Below are 23,634 nucleotides of genomic sequence, written 5' to 3'. Positions count from 1 at the left end.
TCTGGCTTTGATTCCTATTTTGCTTTGCTCCTGCTCACCTTTTGTCCTCTCCCACACTGTGCTCCCTGCAGACACCCCCGTGAAAGGCACACAGCTCTAACTCCTGTGGTCCCGTCACGCTCCTTCTCTTTCCCCTCCCCTACAGCGGAGTGAGAGATGCCGCAGATAGAATTATAGCAATGATTTGATTCCACCTTATTCTGCTTTGTTTACCATAGGTAATATGGCTTCCTCTATCCCTTTGAATTGCGGGAGGACCCTGTTAATGTCTGAAATTCTGTTTGCCTGGTTTGATTGAGAGCAGAGATAAAACATTATGTGAGGGTAGGAAGTCTTCCTGGGGAAGATGTTCTTGCATTTCCTTTGGCTCCTTGAAGAGCATAAATGTATTCCTATTTGCTGCTGAGCCTTTGATTGTCTCTTTTAAGTGGAATCTGTGTTAATATTGCCCAGCAGGACTCTAATTGATAATGCGTCGTCTGTTTTTTTAATGTAGACTGGCTGTAAATTACGTTTCAGTCATAGCTCGCTTGGTTTTGATCTCCTACTTTTAGTAGCTCAGTTCTTTCTTTTATTTTGAGGTAGGTTTTTTTCTGTTGAGTTTTTAGAGGAAGACTCCTGCATTGCTGTTCCTGCTGTGTTCCTTACAGAGATCTGATGCTACTTTGTAACCCACTGCCAGCATCTTTTCTGTCTTTCTTCCAGCTTTTCCTTCTCCTCAACAACAAATATTTGTTGAACATTTTAAGATATTGTTCTAGACTCTTAGAGGAGAGAGATCCAAAAGAAGCAGAAGTAGTGGTTGTTTCCCACATGAATTTCTAGTCCAGGATAAATTATACCTGAATACAATAACACAGATCTTCAGGGTAAGACAATATGTGGTAAATCCAAGTGTGTGCCACAGAAGGGATGGCACCAGTTGGTGTGGCCAGGAAACTTTCAGGGACAAAATGGGATTTGAACCAGACCTTGAAGAAAATGGATAGGATTTTGATAGATAGGTAGAGAGGGAGGGAGAAGATGTCATAGGCAGGAGGGACACAGCAGGGGGAAAGTACAAAGCACTTTTGGGGTGCAGTGAGCACACTGGTTTGGCTGGGGTAACAAATGTCTATGGAAGAATTGGACAAAGGTAGATCGGATCATATCATGGAGGGGCCTTGACTCTTGACTAAGAGATTTGGCTGTATGCAGTAGACATTGGAAACCACTGAAGCTTTCAACGGCTTAGTGTCCAAGCTGAGATACGAACACTCCTTAAGGAAGATTAACCTGGTGGTGGTTTGCTAAATGATAGGAAACTTGAGACAGTGAAACCAGTTGCCACAGTAGATAATAAGGATCTAAATTAGGGTGGCATGGTAGGAATGAAAAGAGCAGAAATTTTTCCTTCCGTCCATTTAGCAAATATGTATTGTGCTCTTACCATGTGCCAGAAACATGCCGGGGAAGACAGACAGCACCCCTGCACTCCTGGAGCTTGCAGTCTAGGGACGGACGGAAAGCACCTGGTGCGGGAAGAGTCTGCAGGCATTGCTGACTGAACGGTCTAGGTTTCAAGAGAGCCTGGAAGCACAAAAGAAACAGGGCTGTGAAGTTTCTTTTGGACTTGGGTGACTGGTAGATTAACGATGCCTTGAACAGAAATACCAAAGTTAGGAGAAGGAGTTGTTTTTGAAGGGCTACAATATGAGAAATTTGGGTTTTGGATGTTAAGTTTAAGATGTTGTAAGGATATTGAAGTTGAAATTTCCAGTAACTGACAGAAAATGACTGACTGTATTCAGGGCTAAAGTCTGGACTGTTGGTAGAGATTTGGGTATGTTCATAGAGAGGTGATGGTTCAGGCTGTGGAAATGTTTGTGATTTCCAAAAGCAAGGGTTTAGGAGGAAAAAAGGGGGAAACCTCCTTCAGATTGTCTGTGGTACTCAGATTGCAGAGTGAAAAGGGGCGTAAAAGATATATTTATGTATGTATTCATTTAATACACATTTTGGGAACCTAATTATATGCTAGGCATTGAGCTAGGTACTGGGATAGGAGGAAGAAGACAATATCCAATTCTCACCAACATTAAATTAAGGAGATACACGTGGAAAGTAAACCTGCTCTTTGCCTGCTTATGAGTTGTGTTGCTCTTGGAACGGATGTGAGGGAACAGGGCCTAAGTATCTCAAGAATCTGGTAGACATTCAACCTGCAACATTGCTTTCAGTGGGAGGTTAGGTACACAATTAATTAAAAGAGGAATTCTTGTAGAGTCCATGTTCTTGGCCTGGGGCCCAGTATTTGAATGTGCACAGTCTCTGTAGTTACGTCAACCATTGCCAGTGGATTTCTCCTCTGGAGGTGAGTTCAGAATTGTTCCTCAGTCTCACAGGATAGCATTGGGCTGAAAAAGTAGAGTCATTTGGCCGTGGAGAATGTTATAGCTGTAGTTGCAAATCAGAAAAGGGTGGAGCACCAGAAAGTTCCTCTTTGAATATGGGGTGACTCTGAGGAGGGCAGCAGAGGGAAGCATGAAGCTGCCAGAAGGGAGAACCCCACTTCCTGGGACTGGCATGTCACTCATTCATCGTGGACATATGTGGGAGCTGTTTGTTCCTCAGGGAAGGTTTTGCCCAGATGTAGCATCTGGTGTTGAGCAAGGGTTGGCTTCCCCGTGCCGTGGCTCAAGCTGCCTTTATTTAGAAACTAGCAAATGTCCCCTGGTGAGTTTTCCACTGGCCCAGTCCTTGCAGAAGCTTGGGTGGTGGTTGGGTTGTCTTTGGAAGAGTTGGGAGGTCTCCTCACATGTGGATAAAGGGGATAGGGAGACGCAAGAAGACAGCTTTTGGGGATCAGCAAGGCAGAGTCGTGGCCAGTCTTTGGAACAAAGAAAGGATTCATTTGAAGCCTCTTTTAGAGTCTTTATGACTTTGTAGAAAAAGCTCGGAGCCTTAATCCAGACTTGTTTGGGTCTGAATCCCGTCTCTTCCACTTACAGCTGTGTGACCTTGAGCACATCACTTAACCCCTTTTAGCTTCAGTTTTCTCCTCTATGAAATGTAGGGAGTAATGCTTACCTTGAAGAGTTGCTCTAAGGATTGGGTACAATGTATGTAAAGCACTAGTCTTATAACTTACTTGACGCTCCCCAAATGGCAGCTGATGTAATGATCACTAGCACAGGAGTAAAGCGTGATCTTTAAGCTCACAGGTTCTAGAAGCAGATTTCCTGGGTTTCCAATCCTGGATTTTCCACTTACTAGCTGTGTGGTTTTAGATGAAGGTTCTTAGTTGCCTCAGTTTCCTCATCTGTAAACTGAGGGTAATCATAGTACCTACCTCATGGAGTTGTCATGCTGAATTAATATATGTGAAATCCTTGGGACAGTACTTGACACGTAGTAAAGGTCAATAGCAGTGACTGTTATCCTTGTCCTTGGAAGCTTGGACTGAGCATAGCTATACTAGGTAAAACCCTGGTGGATTAGGTTCACTGTGTGTTCCCTGTGCGGAGTTAAGCATTCTTAAGCCTGGCTCTGGGTAATATCATGTCAGTCTCCATTGTCTTCGGTGACCCCAGAGGGCCCTCACGAATGACAAGCTCATCCTCCTTCCTGATTTTTATGATATGGATGCATTGGGCAGGAAATATGCAATTATGTGACTCTATTTAATTGTATGTTCTGTTCCTAAAAAACTCAGCAATTGTGCGTTTTGTCCTATGAGGCGTAGTGAACTTCCTTGTTAACCTAGTTAACCCTGGCCAGTTATTAGGCTCACAGTCATCAAGAGGGGGAAATTTGTGTTCTAATCACTGTCTGATTTCCTTGTCATCACAGAGTCAATAGGTAGCATTAATTGTCAAATCATTGGGTTTCCATAAAGCCGTAGTGTTGAGGCTCACAGGTCCCAGCTGCAACCTGGGTGAATGAAAGGATGCCAGTCCTGCTCAGCCTCCTGCAGTGGCTGCCATCCAGTCCAGCGGGCCAGTGCGGTACAAACCTCAGTCATGAGGATAGCAGAATGTGGGTTACTGGGTCATTTTTCTCAGGAGGCCAAAGAGAAGCTTCTGCATCAGTGGCTTCATATTACCCTTTTAGGATAGGGAATGAAAGAGGGCGGGTCAGAAGCAAAGCATGCTTTTATGAGTGCCTGGGATGGTGCTGGAGACTACTGAGGGCTTCCTGTGTCTCCTAGACTCTGCCATTGGAATGTCAGCAGGCTACACCTCAGACTTTGAGCTTGCTGGAGCACAGACACTGGTGATCATGTCCCTTACCAACAGTGCTGGGGCACAGGGAACTTCATTTTCTTGGCTCTTGTAAGCCCCATAATAATTCCATAGTAGACACAGGAAGCGATGTGTGGCTGGTTTGCAGGATCCTTAATTTTCAGGAATTCACAGCCAATTAAATGAATTGACTTTGATCCAGTTCTCTTTTAAAGGCAAAAGCCATGTCATCTTTATTGGGAGCTGGCCGTGTTAAGTGGGAGGGTTTACAAGATAAGAAGAAAAGACAGTCTCTGCCGTAAGGACTTTCCTAATTGAAATGGGGGAAATCAGCCAGGCTGGGAGAGAATAATAACACATATGCGCATGGGCACATGCATCTAAAAATAGGACCCCATTTAAAGCAGGTTCCAGTAGTCACCAGGAAGGAAAGGAAGGTAGAGTACTCGGAGGGACTCGTGTTTGGCTCAGCCAGGGAAAGGTAAAAGATAGCACAGTTATGTTCTCAATTAGATGTGCTCCCAAGTTAATTGAAGTAAAGACTTTAATATCTGATTCCTGCACTGCAGTAAAGTATCTCGCTGTGAAGAGAAACGGTCATGTGGGAAGAGCTCAGTGTTAATGAAGGATTTAGGGAGAATGAGAAAAAAGTACAATTTGGATTTTTCAGAGTTGAAAAAGGATCATCATTTCAGCTACCCCCTGCCCCCTATCCATCCCCACCGATCAGTGGATCATTGCTCCTCTGGTTTTAAATTCAGGGAGGATCAATGAGCAACAGCTCTGCTTCTTAACATATTTTGGGTACATCTTGTTAAAGAACCAGGATTAGAAAATGAATCGAACAAACCAGGATTATCTTCAACAGTAGGATGCTGAGCTGCGTTTGCTGATTGCTGCTTAAGCAGTTGGGACAGGGCATCCTTGCATGAAATTCAGACATCCCTCCCTGGCAGCCTCCTGTTAAAGTAGAGGTTGCAGAACAAGTCTGGCAGCTCTCAGCCTGAACCCTTGTAAACAACAGATGTTCATAACTAAGTTCTGGGGGTGGAGGTGGGGGTTTCTGTTGGTGCTTGAAATTCTTTGAATTTACAGGCAGCATCTCTGAGATTTAGCAAAGGAGGATGTTCTACAGAATTGATTCTGCAGCATACAGGTGGAAATGATGCCTCAGACAGTTCCTTTGGAAGACAAAGCACAGGCTATTGAGTGGACTCTGCAGAGAGAGCAAGTGAACCCAGAAAGGCAAGCACAATTAAGAAAAGCTCAGCTTCTTGGGTGTATTAACTTCCTGCCCTCCTCCCTGCCCCACTTTTTATCCGTGGACCAGATTTGTCAGCCACCTCCTTGCTTCAGTTTTCTCTGGTTATAGGCAGAAATCTGTGCCCTTCACTACCACAGAGTCCTACGTATCATACACATGCATGCAGACACACAGGCAGGAAACCACATAGTCTTTTCCATTAGCATCTCCCAAAAGCCATTCAGGTTCTTAGAATATACGCGTTAATGGGATATTATTAGGGGCTTTGTCTGGGATACTAACCTATTCTCTAACGTTCTCAGGGTTGGTTTTGCCAAGTGTCTGTTACATCGTTGATTAGAGGTGTGTGAAGATAGAGTGGCTTCTGAAGACTTCAGTGTTGCCTCTTTTTTACCATCACCTCACTCCCGGCCCCTAAACACACACTGAGTTTACAGCCAGATGATGAAACTTACTTTACTACATAGTTGAGGGAAGCCATATGGAGGAAATGTATATAATGTAGCTTTAGTATCTTTCTTGGTCCCAAATTAAAGAAGACTTTAGATAGGTTCTCACCTTTAGTCAAATGAAAAAAGCAATTTATCAGGTCTGGGTGTGTTTTCAAGCCACTCTAGCCAGAAAGAATTGGCTTAAAAATCTTTGAGAAGAGCACGTATTATTTGGGGAGTTAAGAACATCCTTGTGCTATTATTTCTTCTGAAAAACAAGTCCACTCCTGGCCATTTTGTCCTTTGGTGTAGAAAGTTTTGGTGAACGCCAGTCCTGGTGTATGAGGTTCACTTATTCTTTCAGCAAACGTTTATCGAGTGCTTATTCTATACCAAGGGCTGTGCTAGGAATTAAATAGACACGGAAGAATAAACCACTGTTCTAGCTCGTGGAGGTTACTGTTCAATGTGCGATATCTTAAGGTTGTATATATATGTGTGTATGTGTGCGTGTGTGTTGTGACAAGCTGTAGAGTTCACGACTGAAGAGCCAGAATTGTTGAGTGGCCTTTCAGTCATCTGTATTGTATGTGGTTCAGTCCCTTGGCTTTATCTTCATCATCAGCAATGACCAACATGTTCTGACAGGTGCTGGGGTCACAGAGAGGTATAGGACCCCGCCTCTGCCCTCAGGAGGCTGATTGTGTCATGTGGAAGACAGTTATTAAAAAAAGATAACACAAGGGCTGGCCCCATGACCTAGTGGTTAAGTTTGACATGCTCCACTTTGGAGGCCTGGGTTTGGTTCCCAGACATGGACCTACCCGACTCGTCAGTGGCCGTGCTGTGATGGCAACCCACATAGAAAACAGAGGAAGACTGGCACAGATGTTAAGTGAGGGTGAATCTTCCTCAGCAAAAAAAAAAACCCCACAAAGTAGCATGTATTTAGTGACAGAGGAAAGATGGGAGAAATGATTTCTTTTCATTTTCCTCCCGAATGGGATCTTTAAAATTTTTTTGACATCATTTTAGACTTACAGAAACGTTGCAGGACTAGTACAGATAATTCATTATACCATTTACCCAGATTGCTGGAAAATGTTAACGTATTACTACATTTGCTTTACCCTTCTCTTTCTCTCTCTTTCCATGCACAACTCATGCACAAATGTATCTTGTTTTGCTGAAATACTCATGTATAAGTTGCAGACATGACACCCCCTTGCCCCTACATACTTCAATGTGTATTTAGTAAAAAATAAAGTTGTTCTCTGATATAATGACAGTACAGTTATCAAAATCAGGGTATAAATATTGATAGAAAAATGTTACATAATCAACAGACATTCAGATTTACCAGTTGTTTCAAAAATTTCCTTTTTGGCAAAAGAAAGTCCAAGGTTAGGCATTCCATTCAATTGTCTTATCTCTAGTTTCCTTTAGTGGGGATTGCTTTCCATGTCTATCTTTGTATTTCATGATACTGACATTTTGGGGGAACATTCAGCCCAGTTATTTGGTAGAATGACCCTTAATTTGATATTTCTGATAACGTCTGATATTTCTTTATGGTTAGATTCAGGTTATGTGCTTTGGGCAAGAATACCATAGCAGTGATATCATATTTTTCTGAGTGCCTTGATGATTTGTCTCATTACTGGTGATGTTAACTTTGATTATTTGGTTAAAGTGGTGTTTGCCAGATTTTTCTGCCAGAAAGTTATTCAATTTTAGCTTTGTAATTAATACACATAGTTTGGAGGGATACTGTGAGACCATGTAAATATCACGTTATTCTTCAAATTTTATACCCACTAGTTTTAGCATCTATTAATGATTCTTACTTGAGTCAATTATTATTATGATGGTTACCAAAAGGTAATTTTTTCAATTTCCATCATTCCTTTTACGTTTATCAGTTCAAATTTTACTGTAAGGAAGAGCTTTTCCATCTCCTCATCTGATTGTTTATATCGTTGTGGACTCATGGATTCTGGTGTTATTCGTTCACCATTTTTATTTATTTATTTATATTTTTTTGGTGAGGAAGATTAGGGATGCCTCCACAGCATGGCTGATGAGTGGAGTAGGTCCAAACCCAGGAGCCGAACCCTCAAACCCAGGCCGCCAAGGTGGAGCACGCGGAAGTTTAACCACTAGGTCATGGGGCCAGCCCCCATCCTTTTTTATCTTGATGTTCGTATTGTCCTAGATTTGGCTTGTGGAGTCCCTTCAAGCTGGTTCCTGTGTCCTTTTGACGTGTCACCCATCATTCTTTGAGTACTTCCTTACTTTCTGGCACAACAAGATATTCCAGGTTCATCTTGTACTTTTCTTTCTTTCAGCTCTGGAGCCATTTCTTTAAAAAGCCGAGGTCCCTTTTAATGAATAATGGTACTTAGAAGCCATGGATGCTAGATGTACTCTTTGTTGCTGGAGTACCATCATTTACAATTCCTCTCAGCAGAGGTAATAAATAGATGTATTACACACACATACACCTGCGTACTTCTTTATCTGTCTGTCTGTCTGTCTGTCTATCTATCTGCTTATCTATAGTAAAGCCTATGAGTTCTCATCGCTATCTTCAATTCCAGGCTAACATCACATGTTTTACTCTATTTCTCCCCTTTCCGTGTTTGTAACTCTGTTCTCTGAACGGTGAGAAACCTTGCACCCATTATCCATGATAGATTTACAGTCATGTGCCACATAATGACATTTTGGTCAATGGTGAACTGCATATACACGGTGGTCCCATAAGATTATAATGGAGCTGAAAAATTCCTATTCCCTGGTGACATAGCATCGTAACATCATAGTGCAGCACATTACTCGTGTGCCTATGCTGATGCTGGTGGAAACAAACTTACTGCACTGCCAGTTGTATAAAAGTATAGCACATAAAATTATGTACAGTAGATAATACTTGATAATAATAAGCAACTATGTTACTGGTTTATGTATTTACTATACTGTACTTTTTATTGTTATTTTAGAGTGTACTCTTTCTACTTATAAAAAGAAAGTTTACAGTCATGAGCCTCATAATGATGTTTTGGTCGACAATAGACTGCATATATGACGGTGGTCTCATTAGATTAGTACCATGTAGCCCAGGTGCGTAGTAGGCTATACCATCTAGGTTTGTGTAAGTGAACTTTATGACGTTCACACAATGACGAACTCGCCTCCTGATTCATTTCTTAGAATGTGTGCTCTTGTTAAGTGACAAATGATTGCCCTGTAAAGCAGTGTGCGATGTTCGGCCAGCAGCAGCCTCAACCATCTCGTGTTTACTGTGTCTCTTGATTGCACTATTTTCTCTTGTGCTTGATTTAATCTCTTGTTGTTTTGTTCACCATGGCCCCTAAGCACACAGAATTCACTGCTGGTGTTGCCAGTAAGAGGGCACGTCAAGTGACTGACCTGGAAACAAAATTAATAGTGATTAAGGACTACAATGGTGGAAAATCAGTGATGGTTACTGCTCGCCACTCAGGCATGTCCCATTCCACCACAGCTAAAATCTTCAAGAACAAGAGCAAAGTGACAGAAGCTGTTAAAGGATCTGCGTCATCGAAGACGATGAGACTAACAAAAATTCGAGAAGAGCCTATGTTGGACAAGGGGGAAGCTTGTAATGACCTGGATTGAAGACCAGACACAAAAGTGATCCCTCTCGGCACCATGACGATCACAGCCAAAGCAAAAGCTTGTTTGCGATGTTGAAAGAAGAGGCCGGACCTGACTATGATGTTGAATTTACTGCTGGCTCTGGGTGGTTTAAATGATTTAAGAATCATTATTCATTACATAATGTGAAGGTGAGTGGTGAGTCTGCGAGTGCTGATGGGAAGGCAGCTAAAGAATTTTTGGAAACTCTAGATAAGCTGATTGTGGAGGGAAATTACTTGCCAGAGCAAATATTCAATCTGGATGAAACCTCCCTATTCTGGAAACGGATGTCTAAAAGAACTGTCATCCCTAAGGAGGCCGAGTCAATGCCAGATTTCAAGGCTTTTAAGGACAGGATAAGAGTTTTGCTTGGGGACAATGTTGCAGGCTACAGATTGAAACCCTTTGTGATCTGGCACAGTGAGAACCCAGGGCCGACAAGCACATCAGTCAGCACACACTGCCAGTGTACTACAGGAGCAATAAGAAGTCATGGATGACCCAGCTCCTCTTCCAAGATGCCCTCCTGAATTGCAATGTTAGCGAAACAGAGAAATATTGTTTGGAGAATAACGTGACTTTCAAGGTTTTGCTTATTGTTGATGATGCTCCTGGACATCCTCCTTTTATTGTGATCTCATCCCAATAGCAAAGCAATATTTCTCCCTCCAGACACCGCCTCTGTGATCCAGTCAATGGATCAAGGAGGTATAGCAGCTTTTAAAGCCTGCTCCCTGAGGAGGACCTTTGCCCAGGCTATTGCTGCAACTGAGGCAGACACTGATGCAATTCTGGAAGGATTCCAACATCTATGACTGCATTGAGAACTTTGCTTGGGCTTGGGGTGACGTCACTGAGTATACGAACGGCATCTGAAAGAAGACACTCAAGAGGTTCATCTATGACGTCAAAGGATGTGCCAAGGATGAGGAGGTTGCAAAGATCAACAGGGCTGTGATGGGATGGTGTGGATGAGGATGACACTGAGGAGCTGCTAGAGGTGGGTCCTGAGGAAGTGACTAATGAGGAGTTGTTGGGACTAGAATGCATAGCTGAAGAAGAGGCGAGAAAAGGAAGCTGCAGGAGAAGAAAAAGAAGAACACCCAAGACGGTTCGCAGTGACAGGTTTAGCAGAAGCTTTTGCAGACCCCAATAACCTCCTTAAAAAGTTTGATAACATGAAACCCAACACCAAAAAGTTTTCATTAGTAGAGAGGAATGTTCCTGGTGCCTTATCTGCCTACAAGTAAATCTATGATGGAAAAAGAAACAAACAAAGCAAACCACCGTGGACGTATTTCTGAAAAGAGTGACCCCTCCTCAAGAAGAGCCTCAGGCAGGTCCTTCAGGAGGTGTTCCAGAAGAAGGCGTTGCTATCATAGGAGATGAGGCTCCATGTGTGTTATTGCCCCCGAAGACCTTCCAGTGGGACAAGGTGCGGAGGTGGAAGACGGTGGTATTGATGATCCTGACCCTGTGCAGGCCTAGTGTGTGTGTTTGTGTCTTAGTTTTTAACAAAAAAGTTTAAAAAGTAAGAATAAAAATTTTTAAAAATAGAAAAAAGCTTATAGATTAAGAATATAAAGAAAATTTTTTGTGCATCTGTACAATGTGTTTGTGTTTTAAGCTATAAGTGGTATTACAAAAAGAGTCAAAAAGTTAAAAAATTAAGTTTATAAAATTAAAAAAGTTACAGTAAGCTAAGATTAATTTATTCTTGAAGAAAGAATTTTTTTCTGAATTTACTGTAGCCTGAGTGTGCAGTGTTTATGAAGTCTGCAGCCGTGTACAGGAATGTCCTAGCCTCCACATTCACTCACCCTCACTCGCTCACTCACCCAGAGCAACTGCCAGTCCTACAAGCTCCATTCGTAGTAAATGCCCTATACAGGTGTACCATTTTTTATCTTTTATACCTTTTCTACGTTTAGATATGTTTATATAACAAATGCTTACCATCGTATTACAATTGCCTACAGTATTCAGTACAGTAACATGCCATACAGGTTTGTAGCTTAGGAGCAATAGGCTATACCGTAGAGCCAGGATGAGTAGTAGGTTATACCATTTAGGTTTGTGTAGGTACACTCGGTGAGGTTCACATAATGACGAAATCGCCTAACGATGCATTTCTCAGAACATATCCCCGTCGTTAAGTGATGCGTGACTATTTGAATGCTCACTCCTGGAGTGTACACAAAGTAGTTTCAGAATTACTAGTCCATGTCTCTGAAAAACAAGACTACCAACTAGATTTCAGTACTGGTTTAGATTTCTGTTTGCTTTCAGCCTTGAGGACCAAAACACAGTGTTCAAAAGTTAGTTGCTACTTTCTTTTCCACCAACCTCCAGACCTTCAGTGTGGTTATATTATTTGTTTGAAATACAATCTGGTTTATTTATTTGTTTGCATTTAATTTTATCCCCTTCAGGATGAGGTCTTGATTGACATTGCTCACTGCCAAGCCTTTTCTCTTGACTCGAGTGAGCAGCCTCAGGAGCAGTGAGAGACCTGCTTATCCATAGATTAAGTCAGAGCATTAGCGGCAGTTGGTGATGGGGCCACAGGCCAGACAAAGAGTGTATACGGAGGCTCATCCTGTTTCCCAGTCCCCCTATTCCTGGGCCTGCCATGACCCTGGGGAAGCCACCTTATGGATTGGGTCCCTTGCCACTTTCTCCTCAGACTATTCCTCTCGAGTTCTCCGTGCCGTTCCCCATGATCACCCTCTTGCTTTTAGGGAACCAAGAACCTAGCTTTCATCTCAGTTCTAAGCTATAGTTGTGAAGACTGTTTACCAGCGGCTCATGTCATGCTGGATGTAGGACCTTTGGATGATCTTGATCTGGTCCTTGAGAGGTGAAGCCTCAGGGCACTGCTCATTGACGCCCAGACTCGCAGAACTCTTTGGCCCTGTTGCTGCACTGTTGAGGAGCTCCCTGTCCTGACGCCCCTGCTGTTTTGCCTCCATGACTTTCTTCACTCAGATGATTTGGCCTCTCCAGTAGCTCTGCTGGTATCACTTCTGACCTGACCATGTTCTCCTCTCTGTCTGGGGATGGCTTCCAGATTTCCCTCCCTCTGCCCCACGTAACCCTCTTCCTCCATCTCCCACACACTCGTTTGATTTCTCTCCTTCCTCCAGACACATATAACATGGTCAGTGCTGCTGATTGCAGCTGTTCTGAATCTTGCTTACAGCTTAAGTTCAAAAACAGATGGACTCAAAGTATCCTAGATGCGGTGCCAATTTCCACCACATGAAAACCGATTACTGAAAAGCATCAGGAAATTTTAGAATAATTTTCGGGTTTGACTCTCTGTCTTCTCAATGGGCCTCCCCGCCCCACTCTTCCGTCCCCCCGCCCCCTCTCCACGTGATGCCTTGCCGCACTGTACCTTGTCTCTTCCTTCTGTGCTTCAATTGGCAATATCTGGTTTCTAAAACTGTTGTCCCCATTTTCACCCTACGTGAAGATAGTTTTAACCATCAGGATGAGACTGGTTGATAATCAAGCTGGGGTTCTTGCTCTTTTTCTAATTGTCTTTGCTCTTTTTGAATCTTCCATCAAAAGCTAAGGAATTTCTGTCCTTTATTCAGATAGAGCAGGTGAGGCTGGGGCCCCTGTGTCTGTGCGTACATTTACAGGTCAAAGAAGTCACTATCTTGGGAGTCAAGTCTATGTTCCTCTACTGACTTTATCAATAGGGGTGCAAAAATGTGCCAGTCCCATAGCATATCCTTGGGTATTGTAGACAGGGAGCGTGTTCCTTGGGAAGCAGTGGCATTATACCCACACTATCACTTTTGGAATCCTCATTCCCGGAGTTTGCTAACAGCTTTCTCCCAGTGTTCTACAGAACACCATTTAACTTTAACATTTCTAGTCACCCTGAATATAAGAGGAAGAAAATCGGCATGGTGGGGCCCCTTACTCACAAGTGCATCATGCAGATACTGGCAGTCATTTACAGAGCATCAGAAGAAAGTTGTTGGCATATTCCAGTAATTGTCAGGTGCCCACTGTGACCAGAGTACTGAACACTGCAGGAACTGTCCTCCGGAGAAGTCCACAGGCTTTCTGAAGTTCAGGGACCCCTGACTCCTGTGCAGATTGTGGTGCATATGTACAGAACATCTCCCCCCACCTTTCTTTGGAGGACAATACTTGAAAGAAGATCCTCAGATTCTCAAAAGAGTCAGGGTATGTAATCACCCCCAAAAATATTTTATAAGAAATATTTTATATTGCCAGCTGGAATATACACATGCACAGACATAAGTATATTTTTAAATAAATGACTGAGAACAACATTTTCGCGAAACACTACTTACAGATTTTTGCTCTGTGTGATATACTCTGATGTTTTCTACTTTGTTCTGTATTATGCTGTTCTACTGTTTCTGTTTCATTTTTTGAGAAATTCTAGGTGATGACCTGCAGAACTGATTTTTTTTAACCTCACTAATGGGTTGTATGCCACAGTTGGAAAAGCATTGCTTTAAGAGCATTTGTTCTTAAAATTTTGGTGTGCGTTAAATTACCTGGGATAGTTATTTAAAATGCAGATTCCTGGGCATCACTCCACCCCTAGAGAATCAGAGTCTGTGGCAGAGGAGCACAGGAATCCACGTTTTAAACCAGCACTCCAGGCGATTCTGATGCAAGGTGATTTGGGGTCCTGAAGACTCAGAGAAACTACTCTCTTACAGACTTAAGGGCCTGGCTGCTCCAGGCTGCAGATCAGATCACACATGTGCTCGGAGATGGTAGATGCTAGTGAGTATCACCCGAATCCAGACTAACAGTCTTCCCGTTGCAGCATGGCCTCCATCACCCACACTCACTCCTGGGTCTTGCTCTCCCTTGATAGTTCTCTTTTTCTACTATCTGTTCTGGTCCTTGTGAAGGCAGTGAAGGAGTTAACTAAGGCCTTGGAATAGAGAGTGAAGGAGCTGAAGTGTCATTTTACAGAGTGGCTGAGATGTGGCCCGGCCCTCCAGTAGGTGCCCAGAGCCAGTCCCAAATTAGCATGGCCTGAGAGTTAAACTGCTTTTCCTATTCACCCGCCTTTCATGTGGAACCGCGTGCAGTGTGTCGACGTGCTTGCCGGCGCCGTTGGGCACTAGCAATTTTGCTCCTCCGGGTTCATGGGCCCTTGGCATTCCTGTTATGTGTTGTCCTAGAATAGCTCTGTGCTCTGGGGCGGGGGCAGCTGGGCATTGTCCCTTAACTCTGTCAGTACCAGGGCTTTACAGATGCTAAGGGTTTTTTAGTTGAAATAGAGCAGCAACGACAATGAAATTAGAAATGACTGCTAGTCAGGAGACCTGGGTTTTGCCTGGCTCCCGAGCCTCAGTTTCCTCACTTAGAGAATGACAAGTTTGATCTAGACTCTAGACCATCTTGAAGTCCCTTCTAGCTCTGAAATTCTTTGATTCTATTTTTTGTACCCTCTGGCTTGTCTCTTTGCACTTAAAAGTCTTCCCTTTAAAGCTTCTCCTAGGTTGGACACAGGAGATTCACTGAGTTTGTGAATTTCCAGGAAACCAGATTATAAGTTAATGGCAACAACATCTATTCCTATTTAGTGCACTGATGATGTATGAAATTTATAAAACAAGTTCATTGCAAACTTGGGTAATAAGCCCTGGGAATTTGGGGACACGTTTGTCTTTTCAGATATGACTCTAGCCACTTTGTTTTGTGGGTGTAAATACATTGTGTGGACTGTCAAGTAATAATAATAGTTATAACAGTAATAACAAATGATGACGATATTGATTTGTAGGTATAGAACGCTTTAGTGTTTGTGAAGTATTTTTATAGATATCACCTTGTTTGACTTGATCTTCACAATAGCCATGTGAGTTAAGCAGAGCAGGTCTGCTGTCCCCATTTATTTTTCTAAGGAGATGAAGAAATGTTGAGGCCCAGAGTACCTCTGTGACTTATCTGAGGTTACCTGGCTAGTAAGTGGCAGAACTAAGATTAGTCTTTAGGTTGTAAGCCTGGCTCAGGGTGCTTTCCACAGATTACCACCTTGCTGGGATGGGGTATCATCATTCATCCAGATTCCTTACAGACCTGTAGAATTCAGTAACCTGCTAAACCAGAAATTGACGAGGGCATCTCCTACTCCACCCAAGCCTTTAAAATTTTGCCAGCAGAGTATCAGCATGGTTAATAATATGCTGTAATTTAGAGTACACGAGGCGAAGGGCATACAAATTCAGTCACTCAACAGCTACTCAGGTACACGCTCAGCAGCTGATTAGGCCAGGTTGATGGAGGCTGTAGATATTAACTATTCATTAAATGAATTGTCAGAGGATTTCTTTGGCTGTGGCATCTGTCATTAGTCAATGCTGATTAAGTACCCACCCATTCTTGGTAATAGATGTTCATTGAATATTCCAAAATATACCCCGTCCTCAAGAGACTTCCTTCTAGTAAGGCAAGATAAATATCAAAATAACACATGAGAACTGGTAATGATGCATGCAGCTCATCTGATGACTATTTAGACTTTATTCCATTTAGTTTCATAGAATTGAGTCATATCACTTTATTCCACCTTCCTCATTGTTATCACAAACCTTGTAAAGGAACCCATTGTCTCATTAACAGATATTCAGGAAGGGAGGTCTGAATCTTAGGGGTACTCCTTCTTCCCAGGCGCTTGTTGGTACTTGGCATACTTAAATACCATTTGCCAGGCAGGAGGAGTTACTGGCTGTAGATCAAACTTCTCCGCTCGTGCCTGGTGCCTGCTCTAAGGGCAGTGGTTACTGCATTGAAAATAAGTGTGTGGATTTCCGAGTGACGTCATTCCAGTTTGGCACAGACAGGTATTTATTTCTCTAGAATGAACTACCAGGGGTGAGCCAGACTGTCTGGTCTCAGTCATCTCCCAAGATTTCATTCATTTAAAAAGTCTGTTAATACATCTGCATGTACTTTTTTTCTCTGTATGTTTATCATGTGCTGTAATTACTTATGGGGTTTCTCGTGACATCTTAATTAACTACAGAAGAAAAAACTGAAGATATAATTGTAGAGTTGTTCACAGGTTATTCTATGGCTATGTGGATCCAGCTGTTAAGGTGGATGGTTATAAAATCTTTCTAAACTGAGAAACGTATATTGCTTTTTGTTCCTTGGTCACCAGTCATAGTTGTGTTATGTCTTTTGCTCTTACTGTGATGTTTTATTTTAATTAAGTGAATTAGGCAGCTTCTTTTAGACTTTTTAATATGATCACAGCCTATTTGGGGGGATGTTCAGGGGGGAATTTAATACATAAGTGGATTTCTAGGCCCTTAGTTCTACGGATCATATTGGGCTGTAGCACATAGTGTTTATTCTTTAGCATTTAGATTGTACCCAGAGTACATAAGGAAGGTTTAGTAGCCTCTTTGTTTATACTTCTCTATAGTTCTGACAATGCTAGTGGTAAGACACAGGTCCCAGGTCTGCAGAAGCCATAGCGAGAGCTGGTGGGCAGGCAGATCTTCTAAATCAGCAAAATCAGAGTTTCACAATGGTTCATCTAAGCCACTGTACACACAAGCATCAAGACCGAGATAAGATGTGTGGGTTGTGGCTGATGGACAGTCTAGGAGCAGGAAAGCCATGTGTTGGATCCAGGAGGTCTACAAACATGGGAGAAGTGGGTCGGAAACAAGAATGTTGCTCCCTTTATCCCTAGTGCCCAGAACTGTGCCTGGTACATTTTAGGTGCTCCATCAATATTTGATGAATGAATGAATGAATGAAATAAGAAGACTTTAGAGATCGGGGACTCAGGGAAGGAGCTTGGACAATAATATGTCAGAAATCTAGGCAAGAAGTCTGAATGACAGAGATTCAGATCTTGGGTAGACCCCCTGACCGTGTCTGGTCTCATGGGGTCCGCAGAGCTGTCTTGAGTGATTCGAAGAACCTCCACCCTCCTCTCCCTGCCATGAACAAGGGGTGGGTGGCGGTAGTTGAAGGGAAAGCAAGGTCTCTTGCCTGACAAAAATTGATAGAGACGTTTCCAGTTAGATTCTCCAGTGGGTTGTATTTGGGAACCACTCCCAGTTCTCTGACCTAACGCAGAGGAACCTTGGTCCTATAATCATTCAGGAAGTAGTTATTAAGATGTCAGACACGGTGCTAGTCCAGTTCCCAACTTCAAAGCAGATTCCTGAGCTCCCAGCTCTTGGACATGCCATTATCCCAAGGGAGTGGCTGGGCTCCTTGGAATTAATCCAGAGCCACAAGAATTCCATTTCCATACAGCTCTTCTCCAAGCCTGATTATATGATACAATTTAGACTATTTTGAGTAAGGTGGGTACACCACTGCTTGAATCTTTTCTAATCATCTGTCTAGGCTACTGAAGACAATTTATGGTATTGTCTCTGAAATTTGAAAGCTCATTTCTCCATACATAGAAGATACATTTTTACCTTTGGCCCTTTTCTCTTTCTGTCTCTGAACTCTCTTACTCTGATCTCATTGCTGACAAAGCTGCAGCCAAGCTGTGATAAGCCCAGAGAAGTGTGCCTGCCCCCTCCCTGCCTGCCTGCCTGCCCACCTGTCTTGGAAAGATGCCTCCAGGCAGCCAGTGTGCTACTGGGTCACACACCCAGCAGCCACCATTACTGGCGGAATCTTTTTCAAGTCAGTTCCTACCTTGGTGATTTTTCCCCCTCTTTCTTTTAACACTTTCCCCAGCAAATCCAATCCATCCTCTGGCTTATCTGGGTCAGCAAGGGTCTGATTTTATGCATGGCACTGTCAAACCATAAATCCGCTGCGGCTCTGCCTCTCCATCCAGCCCGTCTGCTTCTGTCAGCATCAGCAAAATGCATAATAGAGAAAATAAGCCGGAAAGGCTAATAACACTCATCTGAATAAAATAATCTCTTTGGCTGGCTCAGTTCATTTCCTTTTAATCAAGGTGCCAGAAGGGAATTTAGGTTTAAAAATCCAGCCTCCCCCTTGTCACTAGTTCCCTGTCCAACCGTCACTGAACGATCCCTTTTATTATGCGTGTATCTTTTTTTAAAATCCTCCTCCTAGTGGGGTGCTCAGAAACTTATATCGAATGATGTATTTAACTCATTTTGGGTTTTGTCTCTCATCCTATATATGTCTATTTTTAAAAGTGAGGAAACAATATTCTCTTAGATGTCTTGATATTTGCCATCTCTATATACAGACTGGCAGGTTTGATAGGAATTCTGAGAAGCGGGCCTCTGTGGAAGGGCTGAAGCAGCCAGGGTTCTGGCAGCCTGGGCACCCTTGGCTTCCCTCCCATCTGCCTCTGCACACAGCGTCCTGTGTGGAATGCAGGAGTGATCGCTCCCCCTCTCCCCTTAGGGGAAGGACAGTGGAAGATTAAATTCTGCTCTCCCGTTGGTATCTCCCTCACGTCTTCCCAGAGACTTACAGCTGCTTGGTTAATTGCCTGTTGCTGCTGTCTTATCCCAACCATTATTTGCCGTGGGCTGTGCATTTTCAGCAGGCTGTGCTCTTGGCCCTGGCCCAGGGCCGGGTGAGGAGCATGTTGGAAATTGATGAAAGCTGAATCTTAGTTTGTTTGGAAATAAAAGTAATAATATTTCTTCACATCTGTATAGTGCTTTACTCTTGATGTAATTTTTTTGCATCCAGCATCTCATTTGAACCACACAACAGCCCTGCGATGTGGGCAAGTCAGAGACAGTTGGCCCAAAAGGAAATGGACCTCAGCAGATCAATGCTTCGAAAGCTCAAGCCATCCAGTAATGCCAAGCTTGTGACCTGCATCCCATCTGCAGGGCTGTGAACATGAAACTTATTAATTAAATGGCAACTTAGGCCAGCAGAGCTTCCAGGATTTTACGGTCATGCTTTGAAGATCTTTAGGGAGCTAGATGTACACTGACAGGGTGTGTGTCCACTTTATGGGGTATATGGAAAAAAGGAAGTGTAATGTCGCGGCCAACGTGGGGCCTTTCTGGAGTCAGCTCTTCGCCGCGGATATTGTGGAGAAGTCCGTGTGAGCATTTGTTGCTAAGTTTGTTGAACGTCCACAAGTAGTCTAAGTTGAAGGAGAAAAGCTGGGCTGATGTATCTGAAGCTACTGATGCAGCCACGCAGGTTTGTCTCCTTCAGTGCCTTTATAATGAAAATCTCTTCTGTGGATGCGTGGCCAGCTTGTGACTTTCTGGACCTCCTCTTTTTTTTTTTTTTTTTTTTTGACTCCAGAGTCGTTCCCTCTCAAGTACAGTATTATGTTTTCTTAATCTTCCTCCTGAAAAATTGTTTAAGTAAGAACAATACTTCTGGGTATTTTGTCTGCTTTTTAGAGATTAGTGTCTGAGGAGGTTTGCAGCTGTTCAGCACATTCCTAAGGGATGCAGACCCTTTTCTTTAAATGCCCGAGGATTACACAGCCTACGCCTCCGGAGGCGGGAAGTAAAGACACTGTACAAATAAGTGATAGATGGAAAAGATAGAAAGACAAATTTCAGTCTCCTTACCAAACGAAGGTCCCTTGGCTCTAGCAGCCCCAAATAAATGAGGCTAAAGGCTGCTGAAGCAGGAAGCCACTCTCACAGAACCTTAATACACTCCTATGAAATCACGTCTCGTTGACTTGCTTATTTTCCAGCCTGAAGTGTGTTTCATCTTTGTTCTTGTTGGCTGGGAAAATTGTCTCTGCAGGATATTTGTGTCCCCTCCTACCACATACCCTTCACCTCTCCTGGCCCACACTACCGCAAAATAAATAAATGAATTAATTAAAACACCTCAGTTGAAAGGAGGAATATGTCTGAGAAAGCATACCTTCTCAAAGAACCAAAAATATTATATGAAAAGCCTCAGTAATAGTAAAAGAGAGTGGGAACCCCTAGAAGAAACAGACAGCAGAGTCTAATACTGTTTTTTTAAAGCCAGACTCCTTTTTTAAAATAAAAATCTTGCATAGAACCCCCGTAGAGGCAGCAGATCAAAGCAGTATTTTATTGGTGTAAATCTACTTTTAAAGTGCAAATTTATAAAGAGTACTTATTACAGAGTCAATCAGTGAGAACAATGAGGCTGTGTTTGTGAATCCAAAGTATCAAAATTGGGCTTATGAATCCTACTTGCCGTTTTATATCGGTTTCAGCATCCAGGTTATTTCTGGTTCTGACTTGTGTTGCCCAATACCAAGAAAATCCTGATTCACACCGAGGAGTTGTGATCTTGAGATAGTTTTAAATTGATCTCGATAAAAAGAGGGATATTTTTGTTTTGAAGTTGGATCACTAACATTGCCTAGCTATTCCCATTTCCCTTTGTAAATATGAATTGGATATGCTCAAAAACGTATCATCAGCACTACAACAATTGATAATGCGGTGGGATGATACTGAGCATGTGCGTTCTCCCTACCCAGCCGTGGTCTCCCAGGAACCCAGCATAGGCCCCTGAGCCTGCTGTGACCTGGAATTGAACTTGGTCACTGTGTGTCAAGTCATGTGCTCACCTGAACAGCTTCCCCCAAGGAGGCACACAGGCTTATATTAAAAACTAAACCTGTGCAGAGCAACATCGCTTCTAACCAACAGGCCATTTTTCAGACATTCAGATACACACCTTGATTCTTTATTCCAAAGCTTACAGTGAAGCTCGCTCCGCAGCCCATGAGGCATTGTGGTGGTGTCTACTGCAGGCAAACCGGGTGCTGGGTCTCTCGCACATTTAAGTGGAGGTTGCTCATTTGAAGGAGTGTGTTAGATCATTTGAAATTGAAGTGCGATTTTCTGTAATTCCAGAGTTTCTCGGAACACACTTTAAAGGCTTCTGCTCGCTAAAACCAGTAATGGCTGTCCCATGACATGCTATAAGGATGGAAATAAATACATGTGATAAAAATACTTGTAGCAACTTAGAAGTTCCTAATAAATTTATTAGTGTTAAGTGATAGGCATTTTATTTTCAAAGATTCCCACTTTTGCCCATCCTTTTTATTAACTCAACTTTGTTTGCTCATCCTTTCCTCTGAGGGTCCCCTTGGGATTTATGCCCTGCATCCTTTTCCATGGTGTCGATGGGTTTTGCTTCTCCTCCTGCTCTTGTGATCTGTGGTGTGCACTTGTGAGCTCACTGGCCCTTCGTTCGTGCGTTTCATGTTCCGTTGCATTAGAGGTCTTCCTTTGTCTCCTACATTGCACTGTGACATCAGCACTTTTATAACCACTGAAGCCCCTAATACTGCACTTTGTTCATTTAAGATGTTTATACGTTTGTGAAATAGAATTGTGGCATTGTTTTCATGTGTGTAAAGCACTATAGGAAACGAACTAATAGAGGCCATCAACCCATGTTCACCTGTAAGAAGCAGATTGAAACCAGTTGTCAAGTGAAGGTCTTGGGAGATCTGCCCTTTTAAAAAGCAGAATGTAATTGCCTCATAGATTCCGTGCTGACCGAGGATGTGGATATCTTACTACCTGATAAAAATGTAAATTAGATTATTTAGGATTTTTTGACTGAAATTCATTTGGAATCAGTTTAAAAGTTCTCTTGCAGTGGAAACATCAAATGTCACTGAGTGCATGTGCTCCACTCTCTCACCATTTTGAGTTTAGGATTGTTTCTTGTTCACTTTTTTTTTCAGATGCTGAACAGTTTGAAAGGAATGGATTAATTACATGCATCTCTCTCTCTCAGCTAGTATATATTTTTTATTTCCATAGAAATCTTTAAATTTCCCTGGAAACATCAGTGACATAGTGTTAACCACAGTAGTTGACACAAAAGTATTAGGGATATTGACCACAGAAGTGCGATGCCTGGGGCAGGGGGCAGGTATAGAACAGTTTCGGTTTGGACTCTAATATTCATTGGTTTGAAGCAACTTCTTGGTGCTGGTTAGACAGGTATTAGATCTCACAGTCTGGTGTGTTCTGAAGCCAGAGGAGGTGTGGCCTGACTATTAGTAGTCGCCTTACTATAGACTTGGAAAAGCCCTTCCAGCTTGAATTCCATGCTCTACACATCACAGGTGCCTGGCAGCCTCAAGCCCTGAGTGAAGGCGGTGCTGCCTTGAGAACCAAGCCACTTTCGACTCACTTTCTTTGCATTAAGAGTCTGACCGTAGGGAGGGAAGAGGCAAAAGAGGGGTGAATAGGTTGTGTGTCTTTGAGTGATTAAGAGCATTCTCTTTGCAATTACGAGGCTTGGTTCTGAATTCCAGCTTTGCTACTTTTTAGCTATGTGACCTTGAACAAAATATTTAACCTTTCTTAGTTCAACTTTCCTCATCTGCTGAATGTGGTTGATAACTCCCGCTTCATCAGGTTATTGTGGGGTTCAAGGTAAGCAACATGAGTGTAGGGCCCAGCCATGTGCCGAGTGCACAGTAAACCCTGATTATTAGTATCACAAACAACCACTACTTTCTGTTTCTCTCCTTAAAGAAATCCCACTTGCAGATGCAGAACTTTCTGTTGCTTAAATTAGTGCTGTGAACTGAGTATAATAATAATAATTCTGGGGCTGGCATCCCACATAAAATAGAGGAAGACTGGCACAGATGTTAGCTCAGTGACAAACTTCCTCAAGCAAAATGAGGAAGGTTGGCAACAAATGTTAGCTCGAGGCCAATCTTTCTCGCCAAAAAAATAAATAATAATTTTTCTGGATCACAATGTTTTCATTAGAAATGAGCGTCTTGGTTTGGCACTTTACTGTTCCACTCAGGCTGTAGAAGTTTTAGGAATATGTATGTTCAGATGTGGTTTGTGCTCTTGGTTGTATGGGACAAGAGATAATGGCTCAATCAATGAAATCAAAACCCCCGTAGATGCATTCTGTGGGACTAAAAAGATTTTAGCATCTTTTCCCTGGCAGATGCCTCCAAAGCAGGCTTTGTTGACTCCTATGGTAGAGAAGTGTGTGAGGATGCAGTCTGCAGTGCTCACGTGATCTTATCTCTAGACAACATCTCTAACTTTTGTCCCTAACCCTAGACACAAACCCAATGACTTAGTGGCTAAGGTGATGG

General features: G+C 42.8%; 1 protein-coding gene across 12 annotated transcripts in view; it reads left to right on the top strand.

Moving 5' to 3' along the window:
• Nucleotides 1-23,634, top strand: part of SRGAP2 (SLIT-ROBO Rho GTPase activating protein 2) — a 236,382-nt gene that overhangs the window by 97,978 nt on the left and 114,770 nt on the right. The gene's annotated exons all lie outside the window — the stretch shown is intronic.

The sequence above is a fragment of the Equus asinus genome, chromosome 25 (genome assembly GCF_041296235.1).
Source record: "Equus asinus isolate D_3611 breed Donkey chromosome 25, EquAss-T2T_v2, whole genome shotgun sequence".
Classification (NCBI taxonomy): Eukaryota; Metazoa; Chordata; class Mammalia; order Perissodactyla; family Equidae; genus Equus; species Equus asinus.
This window is presented reverse-complemented; position numbering and strand designations above follow the sequence as displayed.